The sequence below is a fragment of the Diaphorina citri genome, unplaced genomic scaffold (assembly GCF_000475195.1).
Source record: "Diaphorina citri unplaced genomic scaffold, Diaci psyllid genome assembly version 1.1 scaffold1003, whole genome shotgun sequence".
NCBI lineage: Eukaryota > Metazoa > Arthropoda > Insecta > Hemiptera > Psyllidae > Diaphorina > Diaphorina citri.
In genome coordinates, this window is record NW_007378434.1 from 195,122 (window position 1) to 204,885 (window position 9,764).

The 9,764-nt window shown below is 36.4% G+C and overlaps 2 non-coding genes across 2 annotated transcripts; both read right to left on the reverse strand.

Annotated features, from left to right (window-relative positions):
- Window positions 1-526: 526 nt before the first annotated feature.
- On the reverse strand, window positions 527-689 carry LOC113469250. Its single transcript, XR_003392720.1, has one exon. It is a non-coding gene; the product is annotated as a U1 spliceosomal RNA (small nuclear RNA).
- Window positions 690-6,704: 6,015 nt separating this feature from the next.
- Window positions 6,705-6,863, reverse strand: LOC113469252. Its single transcript, XR_003392721.1, has one exon. It is a non-coding gene; the product is annotated as a U1 spliceosomal RNA (small nuclear RNA).
- Between the last annotated feature and the right edge of the window lie 2,901 nt (window positions 6,864-9,764).

Genomic DNA, 9,764 nt, shown 5'->3' on the forward strand with positions numbered 1-9,764 from the left:
ACTAAACAAATAATGAAACTAACTGAAAAATTGGAAAACTAAAGAGGTGATAATGGCACTTGTTCTATCACTTGATTTAGAAAAACACAACTCCCCGAGCGTAAGTATCTACCACGTGCTCTCGATCACAATATTTTAACAAGACTGCAAGAGTTAACTTGTCAAGACAAAGAAGATCGACAGGACTCGGAACTACCCCTCTGTCTAGTCCCTCTCCTACACTTTACTGGTTACTCAACCTCTCGTATGGGTGAAGTGCTGAGAACCGCACTGGTTGCCCTCTTGTCCCAATGCTCTCTCGGCTTTTAGTATAGCGCCCACACCAAAGAGAAACTTCAAATCATAATATTGTAGGTACCTACCTCCTATTTGATCACTTCTCGCGGAGAAAGGATTCTAATATTATGTCAATATTGTTGAAGGACTACAATCAATGTCTAGTGTTTCTCGTACTTTTGATGATTAAAAGCTCAAGTTGATCTAATCGACATTATTTATTAAGATTTAAGAATATGGACAGATAGGGTAGGGATGTGCGCGTACGCAATCCCCGCTACCAAAAATTACGCGCCCGAGGTATTCACATTTGGAATACTCGCAGGGGTCAACCCAACCTAAGTGCAATGGAAGGGCCTCACCCTGGAGGAACCTCCTTCTTGATCAAGGTAACCTCCACGCCAGGTAAGTATGATTTGAGTAGGGTTCACTTAGGTTTTATGTGAGACTCGAAACGTGAAATAGTGAGAAGTTATATGTGAAAGAATAAACCCGCTTCTACTCAAGCAAGTAGAGTTTTATACTAACTTACTTTTATCTTTATCATCATCGCTTCGCATCGTAAGATATTGTTTATTTATTATACCTACGAGGGGATATGCAGCTAGCTATTGTGTCTGATTGAAATTAAAGTCTTGCTTGGTATGTTGGTAATAATCAAGAGCAAATCACGTGAATCGTTAAACTAGTGAATTGCAGGTATCAGGATCACTTCACTATAATACTGTCGCATTTCATAGTTTATGGAAAAAAAAGATGTACCTTGTGGTCGCCCTCTTTGAAAGCGACAAACAAATACCTAGGTAATCTAGTGCAAGGAGAGATTGAAATTTCATTTTGGAAAACGAATCTATTTGTCTACATGTTTAGATAAATTCATGAAATAAAATTACTATGAGAGGTACCGTACAGGATCAAAGGCTTTTTCAAAGTCAATTATTGTCCAAAATTAAAATCGTCTGATTAGATAATAAAAATCAAGTATGTAAAAGTTAAAATATTTCACATCAACGCAATACATTACCTACTTGCCTATGCAAAGAAAGTTCCCAGTTTTCTCAAATACAAGTGTCCTTAAAAGGCATTTAAAAGGCACAAGTGTCCTTGGAACTTGGAAGCGTAGTCCTGCGATACAATGCACTGAAACAAAACCTGCCTAATGCCTATTGATATTTAATACCCTTTAATGTAGGGTAGGTTAAGGGTGCACAGGCTCTGTGGGAAAAGAGCCTTCTATGCCTTTCGCATCTCTGTCAAGGTCACCGATATTTCAATGGCAACAAGTCTGCCCACCCCCCCTGAAAGTTTCGTTTTCCAATTTTCCGCCCCTCAGATAGTTCATGTTTCACCTATCCGTGACATCATTGTCGGCTGTGCTGTGACATTCGAAGCATTCGGACGGATATCGCGCGTTCTCGGAACGTTGAATGAATTTCGTTCTCGTACAGTTCTCGTGAGTTTCGTAGAAATTACGAAAAAAAATAAACTTCTTTTTTTAGCTAAATTGGAAATATCCAGATACATGAATTTTTATTGTTTTTAATTTTATTTTAATCTTACTAAATTATTATTGTTTAAAACTAAAATACGTATTCATTTTTTTTATTACCTATTATTATTATTATTATTATTATTATTATTATTATTATTATTATTATTATTATTATTATTCGTAAGATACTTATTGTTTATTTTATTATACGAGGGGATATGCAGCTAGCTATTGTGTCTGATTGAAATTAAAGTCTTGCTCGGTATCTTGGTAATAATCAAGAGCAAATCAGGTGAATCGTTAAACTAGTGAAGTGCAGGTATCAGGATCACTTCACTATAATACCTACTGTCGCATTTCATAGTTTATGGAAAAAAAGATGTACCTTGTGGTCACCCTCTTTGAAAGCGACAAACAAATACCTAGGTAATCTAGTGCAAGGAGAGATTGAAATTTTATTTTGGAAAACGAATCTATTTGTCTGTACATGTTTAGATAAATTCATGGAACAAAATTACTTTCAGAGGTACCGTACAGGATCAAAGGCTTTTTCAAAATCAATTATTGTCCAAAATTAAAACTGTCTGATTAGATAATAAAAATCAAGTACCTATGTAAAAGTTAAAATATTTCACATCAACGCAATACATTACTTGCCTATACAAAGAAAGTTCCCAGTTTTCTCAAATACAAGTGTCCTTAAAAGGCAAGGCCTAAGGACCGTCACGCATTGGAACTTGGAAGCGTAGTCCTGCGACTGAAGAACTAATCTACATTTATTATGAAAAGTCTCGCAACAACGCTTCCAAATGCGACGGGCCTAACACAACAATACAATACACTGAACACAAAACCTGCCTAATGCCTATTGATATTTAATACCCTTTAATGTAGGGTAGGTTAAGGGTGCACAGGCTCTGTGGGAAAAGAGCCTTCTATGCCTTTCGCATCTCTGTCAAGGTCACCGATATTTCAATGGCAACAAGTCTGCCCACCCCCCCTGAAAGTTTCGTTTTCCAATTTTCCGCCCCTCAGATAGTTCATGTTTCACCTATCCGTGACATCATTGTCGGCTGTGCTGTGACATTCGAAGCATTCGGACGGATATCGCGCGTTCTCGGAACGTTGAATGAATTTCGTTCTCGTACAGTTCTCGTGAGTTTCGTAGAAATTACGAAAAAAAATAAACTTCTTTTTTTAGCTAAATTGGAAATATCCAGATACATGAATTTTTATTGTTTTTAATTTTATTTTAATCTTACTAAATTATTATTGTTTAAAACTAAAATCTACAATCTTCTTCTTTCTAGCCTTTTCCTATTTAAAATTAAAAGGGTTGGCGGTGTTTTCCCATTTAAAATTAATAGGGTCGGCGTTTTCCTATTTAAATAATAGGGTAGGCGACGAGCAGTACATAATACTCGTACATATGAATATTATTATGTAGGTAGGTACGATCTAATCATTAATGAAATAAATAAAATTATTATTTCATTATGTTTTTTGCGGTGAAGCTTTGTTCTTTGAAACTTCAGCATGTACAATCTAAATGTGGTAAATTGGCGAAGATGAAGCTATACTTTGAACTTACAAAGAGAATTTTATTCTGCACATGTTTTAGCATTTGTGCTACACATTTTCCCCTAAGCCCTCAGGGATGCTTTGGAGCTTTTTGAGTTAGAAAAAAATTCTTTTCTATTTTGACCTACAAACAATCCCCTCTAGGAAAGATACTAATTTGGTTTGTACTTACAAATAAATAAATTCAAAAGGGTCTCTGAACCTGTATAACTAAACAGTAGATAAAGTAAAAAAAAAAGCACATCCCCAAGGGGAATTCGGATAAAACAAGCTGAGCCCGTCCCTCCGGGAATTTTTTAGCCCGTAGTTTATTCGATCGTGGTTAAGACTGGTTATGGAGTCAGAGGCACTTTACTAGTCAAAAATCCTATTGAAGGTAGGTACCGAGAATATGGTGTGATATGCTGTGATATCCACAAAAATTGTGAAACGATAGTTAAGTATTGGCGTTTACCGACCTCAGTGGTGCAGTGATTAACGCCTTGGATTTCGAGTTTGGTGGTTCGAGTCCAAGTCAAGTCATAAAATTTATCTAGGTGTACCTAGGTGAAATAATTGGGGAACGATTCTTGTGACAGACATTTTAATATGATTAACACAATTGAAAATTTCTTTCCTTTTTACTTAAATTAAGTAGGTGGCTTTATTGTGCTCTACACAGACACAACATTTAATTATATTATTATATTTTTTCATGAATTTAGACATCCAACATAATAAGCTAAAGTGAGGGATAAAAATTAAAATTAATGGAGCAATAAACTCATCGTATTGAATAGGCTAATAACGACCAACATACCTAATAAGCTGAAATGAGGGATGAAAATGAAAACTAATGAAGCAATAACACTGTATTGAATAGGCCATAGAACGATGTTGATATTAAATTAATTATTACCATGAATATTGTCTATCAGCTCGACTAATAGATTAGAATTTAGATTGTAAAATGAATAATAGACCTCATTTTCAATATGATTTTTGATGGGTTTTAATTTTTAATAATTTATTTATTACGCATTTATCTAATTAATAATTATGACGAATCATTAACTTTTTAAAACAATAGCGAACTTTTCATATATGTACGTAAAAAAACACCAAGTTGTACTCTAAGTTTGGGTGCGATTGCTCGGCCAAAGCAACGGATACCTACACCTAATTGAAATTGAAATTCTCATATTTGTAAATAACGTTCAATAAAAAAAGACTGTATTCTGGATCAAGTGATGTGTCCATTATGGAAGAAATCGACGTGAAAGTAGGTCTAACTTGGAGAATCATATAAAGGATTCACCGTACGAGATGGGAAAAAGGAGCCAAAGGACAGCCTTTACATCGATCCTAGAAATACCTCTCTAATAAAAAAAAGACTGTATTCTGGATCAAGTGATCTGTCCATTATGGAAGAAATCGACGTGAAAGTAGGTCTAATTTGGAGAATCATATAAAGGATTCACCGTACAAGATGGGAAAAAGGAGCCAAAGGACAGCCTTTAGATCGATCCTAGAAATACCTCTCTAAGAACGTTAATACAGGACTCAAAGGTACGTACCATGTAATGAAATTATTGGAGCTTACATTAGAGGTTACAGTACAGACAACAGCGTACATGTAAGTGGAAATTATTAGAGCTTACACATTTTAGTGAGACATGGGTTCTAACATAGGCACAAGAGAGAAAATTGGAAGTTGCAGACATGAGAATGGTTGTGCTGGATGTGTGGGCTAACAAGAAAGGGCGGAGTGAGAAATGAGAAAATTAGAGAAACGGTGAAAGTAGAGCCATTAGGGAAGAAAATACAAGAGGATTGAGATGGCTTGGGCGCTTAGAACGTTAATACAGGACTCAAAGGTACGTACATGTTTAATGAAATTATTGGAGCTTAAAATATGTACAGTACATACAACAGCGTACATGTTAATGAAATTATTTTACACATTATGTTCAGTGAGACATGGGTTCTAACAAAGGCACAAGAGAGAAAATTGGAAGTTGCAGACATGAGAATGGTTGTGCTGGATGTGTGGGCTTAACAAGAAAGGGCAGAGTGAGAAATGAGAAAATTAGAGAAACGGTGAAAGTAGAGCCATTAGGGAAGAAAATACAAGAGGATTGAGATGGCTTGGGCGCTTAGAGAGGAGGGGAGAGAGGCTTGAGATGGCTTGGGCATTCAGAGTCCAGAGCCTACAGTAAAGGAACAAATACAGTAAAGGAACAAATGTGAACCCCTACAGTAAGCTGGGAAATCTTCTCAGTTTTTTTTTTCTTTCTTTTCCATGGTGGACATTATCTTAGTCGTCAGAAACAATCACATAAAGTAATTATCAACTTCAAACGAATAGGTAAACCTCTTACTTTTTTAAATTAAAAAGAAAGAAAGAAGGAGGAGGAGAAAAAGGAGGAGAAGAAGAACAAGAAGAAGAAGGAGGAGGAGGAGGAGGAGGAGGAGGAGAAGAAGAAGAAGAAGAAGAAGAAGAAGAAGAAGAAGGAGGAGGAGAAAGAGAAGAAGAAAGAGAGTAAAGAATAATGTTCTTGACATCAAAACACAAGAACATTGACATTGACTGGTGCCCCCTGTCCCCTTCATTACCTCCCGTATATTACCTTCTTTTTTCATTTCATTAAGTTTCATGAAAAAGACCAATTTTCAAAGGCTTCTTTTGAGCTTTCTAAGAAAAATCTCTAAAACCGAGACAGAAAGAAAGAGAGAGAGAGAGAGAGAGAGGCATACCTAAATTGGGCGATTTTTTTTTATTTTAATTTCCAAGATGTGTGTGGGATATTTGCTACTTTAAGTACCTAAGTTATATGGAGCATGGAGCACCTGGCTTCATTTGATTAAATTTACTCATGAACTCAAATAGAAACGTAAAACAGTGAGAAGTTTCATACAAAGATTACAAAAACTACTTTTTTTTCTCCCTCATATTCAAAATGTAAACAAAAGAGGAAGTCGTCAGCATAGAGTATTGTGCGATAAACAAAGAAATACGAGGTGATGTGACGATCAGAACGAGACCCTTCTCCCTCATTTCTATTATCAGCTCTTTTCCGAAATACCTGTCTTTTAGATATATTTTTCAGAGTAGGATTTTTAGCCAGGAAAGGTCCCCTGCCCTGACTCTATATTCAGTCGAAAATCGGATTCCTTATTTTATTTGCAAATATTCCAATACCCTAAATTTACAATCCTTTAATAAATTCAAAGCGGCAGATATTAATATGATCAGGACTACTTAGGAATTGGATTTTTGAGGCTCCGTGTCAAAAATTCAGATCGGATCCCCTGCCCATCCCCGGGCACCGTCCCGGCGCGATGCTTTGAAATTCTCCTAAATTTCAAGTTTAGGTAGGGATATGCGCGTACGCAATCCCCGCTACCAAAAATTACGCGCCCGAGGTATTCACATTTGGAATACTCGCAGGGGTCAACCCCCCAGGGGCTAATGGGTCCTTCATCGTAACATTTTTACTTTCTTTAGCCTGAAGCCCTAAAGGGAGAAAAGTAATGATGTAATCAACAAAATTTTTGATGGTCAGTTTTTTTTTTACAAATTAAGAAGAGTAGGTCATGTAAATAATGGAAGACATAAAGTAAAACCGGCACCCTTTGAGCAGCCCTGGTCAAGGGCAAATGGGACCGGACGAATCCTCCCCTGTGGGGGGCCGTGTTAGGCCTTATTTAGCCGCCCTCCCTCTCACTCAGGCTGCTATTTTGTTTCTTTACTGTAGGCTGGACTCCGAAAATTTTGAGCGTCCACTCCCCCTTCCCCCGCAAAATTTGGAGCATCCGCCGTAAGTCACTGATTTTTTTCTTAACACCCTCTCCCCTCGATAAATTTCTTTCTTTTCCATTGTGGACATTATCTTAGTCGTCAGAAACAACCACTTAAAGTAATTATCAACTTCAAACGAATAGGTAAACCTCTTACTTTTTTAAATTAAAAAGAAAGAAAAGAAGAAGGAGGAGGAGAAAGAGGAGGAGAAGAAGAAGAAGAAGAACAAGAAGAAGAAGAAGGAGGAGAAGAAGAAGGAGAAGAAGAAGAAGAAGAAGGAGGAGGAGGAGAAAGAGAAGAAGAAAGAGAGTAAAGAATAATGTTCTTGACATCAAAACACAAGAACATTGACATTGACTGGTGCCCCCAATCGAATTGGCCTTCCGCTACAATATTAAATTTATTGAATAATAATAAAACATAACAACTTTATACAATAGGTACTTTCTGCGGTTGTATTTATACAACAGAAATCATTTTCTTTCCGCGGGGATAAGTACAATGGAGTTTTCAATTCTCGAGGGAATTTTTCCGATGAGGTATATTACCTTCTTTTTTCATTTCATTAAGTTTCATCAAAAAGACCAATTTTCAAAGGCTTCTTCTGAGCTTTCTAAGAAAAATGTCTAAAACCGAGACAGAAAGAAAGAAAGAGAGAGAGAGAGAGAGAGAGAGAGAGAGAGAGAGAGAGAGAGAGAGAGAGAGAGAGAGAGAGTCGCAGTCCCTTGTTTGTGTTTTGAGAAAGAGTCGCCCACACAGAAAATGGAAGTACCTAGTACGGAATACACCATCGAAAGAGGATGTATATGAGTATATCAACAGTCTCTGTATAGGTAGTTGACTAGTTCTGCTTGTGAAAGATATAGAAATTGAATTCTAAGTTTTACATACATACATAGATATTTACATTACCTATTTACTTAACTCAACAATTTTGCATTTTGTTTGTCTACATATGTATCTTAATTATGTATACGAGTAATATATTACGTAACTAGACGATTTTGCATAACTATTGTCTGTAGATCCTAGGTTCTACTTGTTCTGAAACTACTGATGCATGGAGCAGGTTTTAAGCACTTCAGTATTAGTGGAGATGTTAGTACTACCGATCCAATATTGTCAATACTAGTATTGGTGGAGATGCCTAAATTACCATTGGCGCTGACACAAATTAGGTAGGTATACACTTTTACAAACTGTGTGTGCCAAACAAACAGTGAAGGAGGTAGTTGTCGTTTTCCATATAATCCAATGGTTATGGGACCTTCAGAAAGTTACCTAGTCTTCAATCAAGGCATTATCTCTGCTTGTGAAAGATATAGAAATTGAATTCTAAGTTTTACATACATACATACATAGATATTTACATTACCTATTTACTTAACTCAACAATTTTGCATTTTGTTTGTCTACATATGTATCTTAATTATGTATACGAGTAATATATTACGTAACTAGACGATTTTGCATAACTATTGTCTGTAGATCCTAGGTTCTACTTGTTCTGAAACTACTGATGCATGGAGCAGGTTTTAAGCACTTCAGTATTAGTGGAGATGTTAATACTACCGACCCAATATTGTCAATACTCGTATTGGTGGAGATGCCTAAATTACCATTGGCGCTGAGACAAATTAGGTATACACTTTTACAAACTAACAAAAGTGAGGTAGTTGTCGTTTTCCATATATAATCCAATGGTTATGGGACCTTCACAAAGTTACCTAGTCTTCAATCAAGGCATTATCTTTTGTTTCAGATCCCCATGGAGGATCCCAGTGGTACTGAAATCCCGTTCCCCGGGACTCAGAACGGGACCGGGGACCCAGATCCGGACCCACGGGACGAAGACCTGGCCCGCATAGAGATTCTTACCCTCCTCGTTATTCTCATCATCACCCTCATCGGAAACCTAATGGTAAAAGTTCGTGACTTTTATGTAAGTTACATAGTACATACGTAGTCCAAACTTACATAAAAGGTGACCTTTTTTTCGGAAAAGTTCAAAAAAGTTCATGGTGAACGTGTTTCAGGTGTTCGATCGAACATAATGTAGCTTTTTAAAGTGTAGAAGTTGCTATGTTGCTGTACTTGAACTGACGAGCGAAGTCCATTAATTATTTTGATGAATTTTGAGCTTCATATTACCTACCTATGTACCTGGTGTATAAACCTATATATCTAAATATTAATTATGTGTTATATGTGTGAGTAGGTAGGGTGATATTAAATTTGTAATATATATATGTCAGATCACATTTCCCGCTGTGTCTTGGTAAAAGTCCGAAATGATATGATTTCGCACATTTACCAAGTTGCGTTGGGAAATCTTAAGATTTACCGAAATTAACCGGTAAAAGTACAAAGAAGATTTTTATTTCGGACTTTTGCCAAATGATCTAGACTATCTAGAGATTCTAGAGGATAGAATCATGATTGACTGTTTACTGTCTTCTGGTTTAGTCCAACTTAAAATAGGAGACTACAAAATATTTTCAAAATTTATTTCGGACTTTTGCCAAATGATCTAGAGATCTAGACTATCTAGAGTATTCTAGAGGATAGAATCATGATTGACTGTTTACTGTCTTCTGGTTTAGTCCAACTTAAAATAGGAGACTACAAAATATT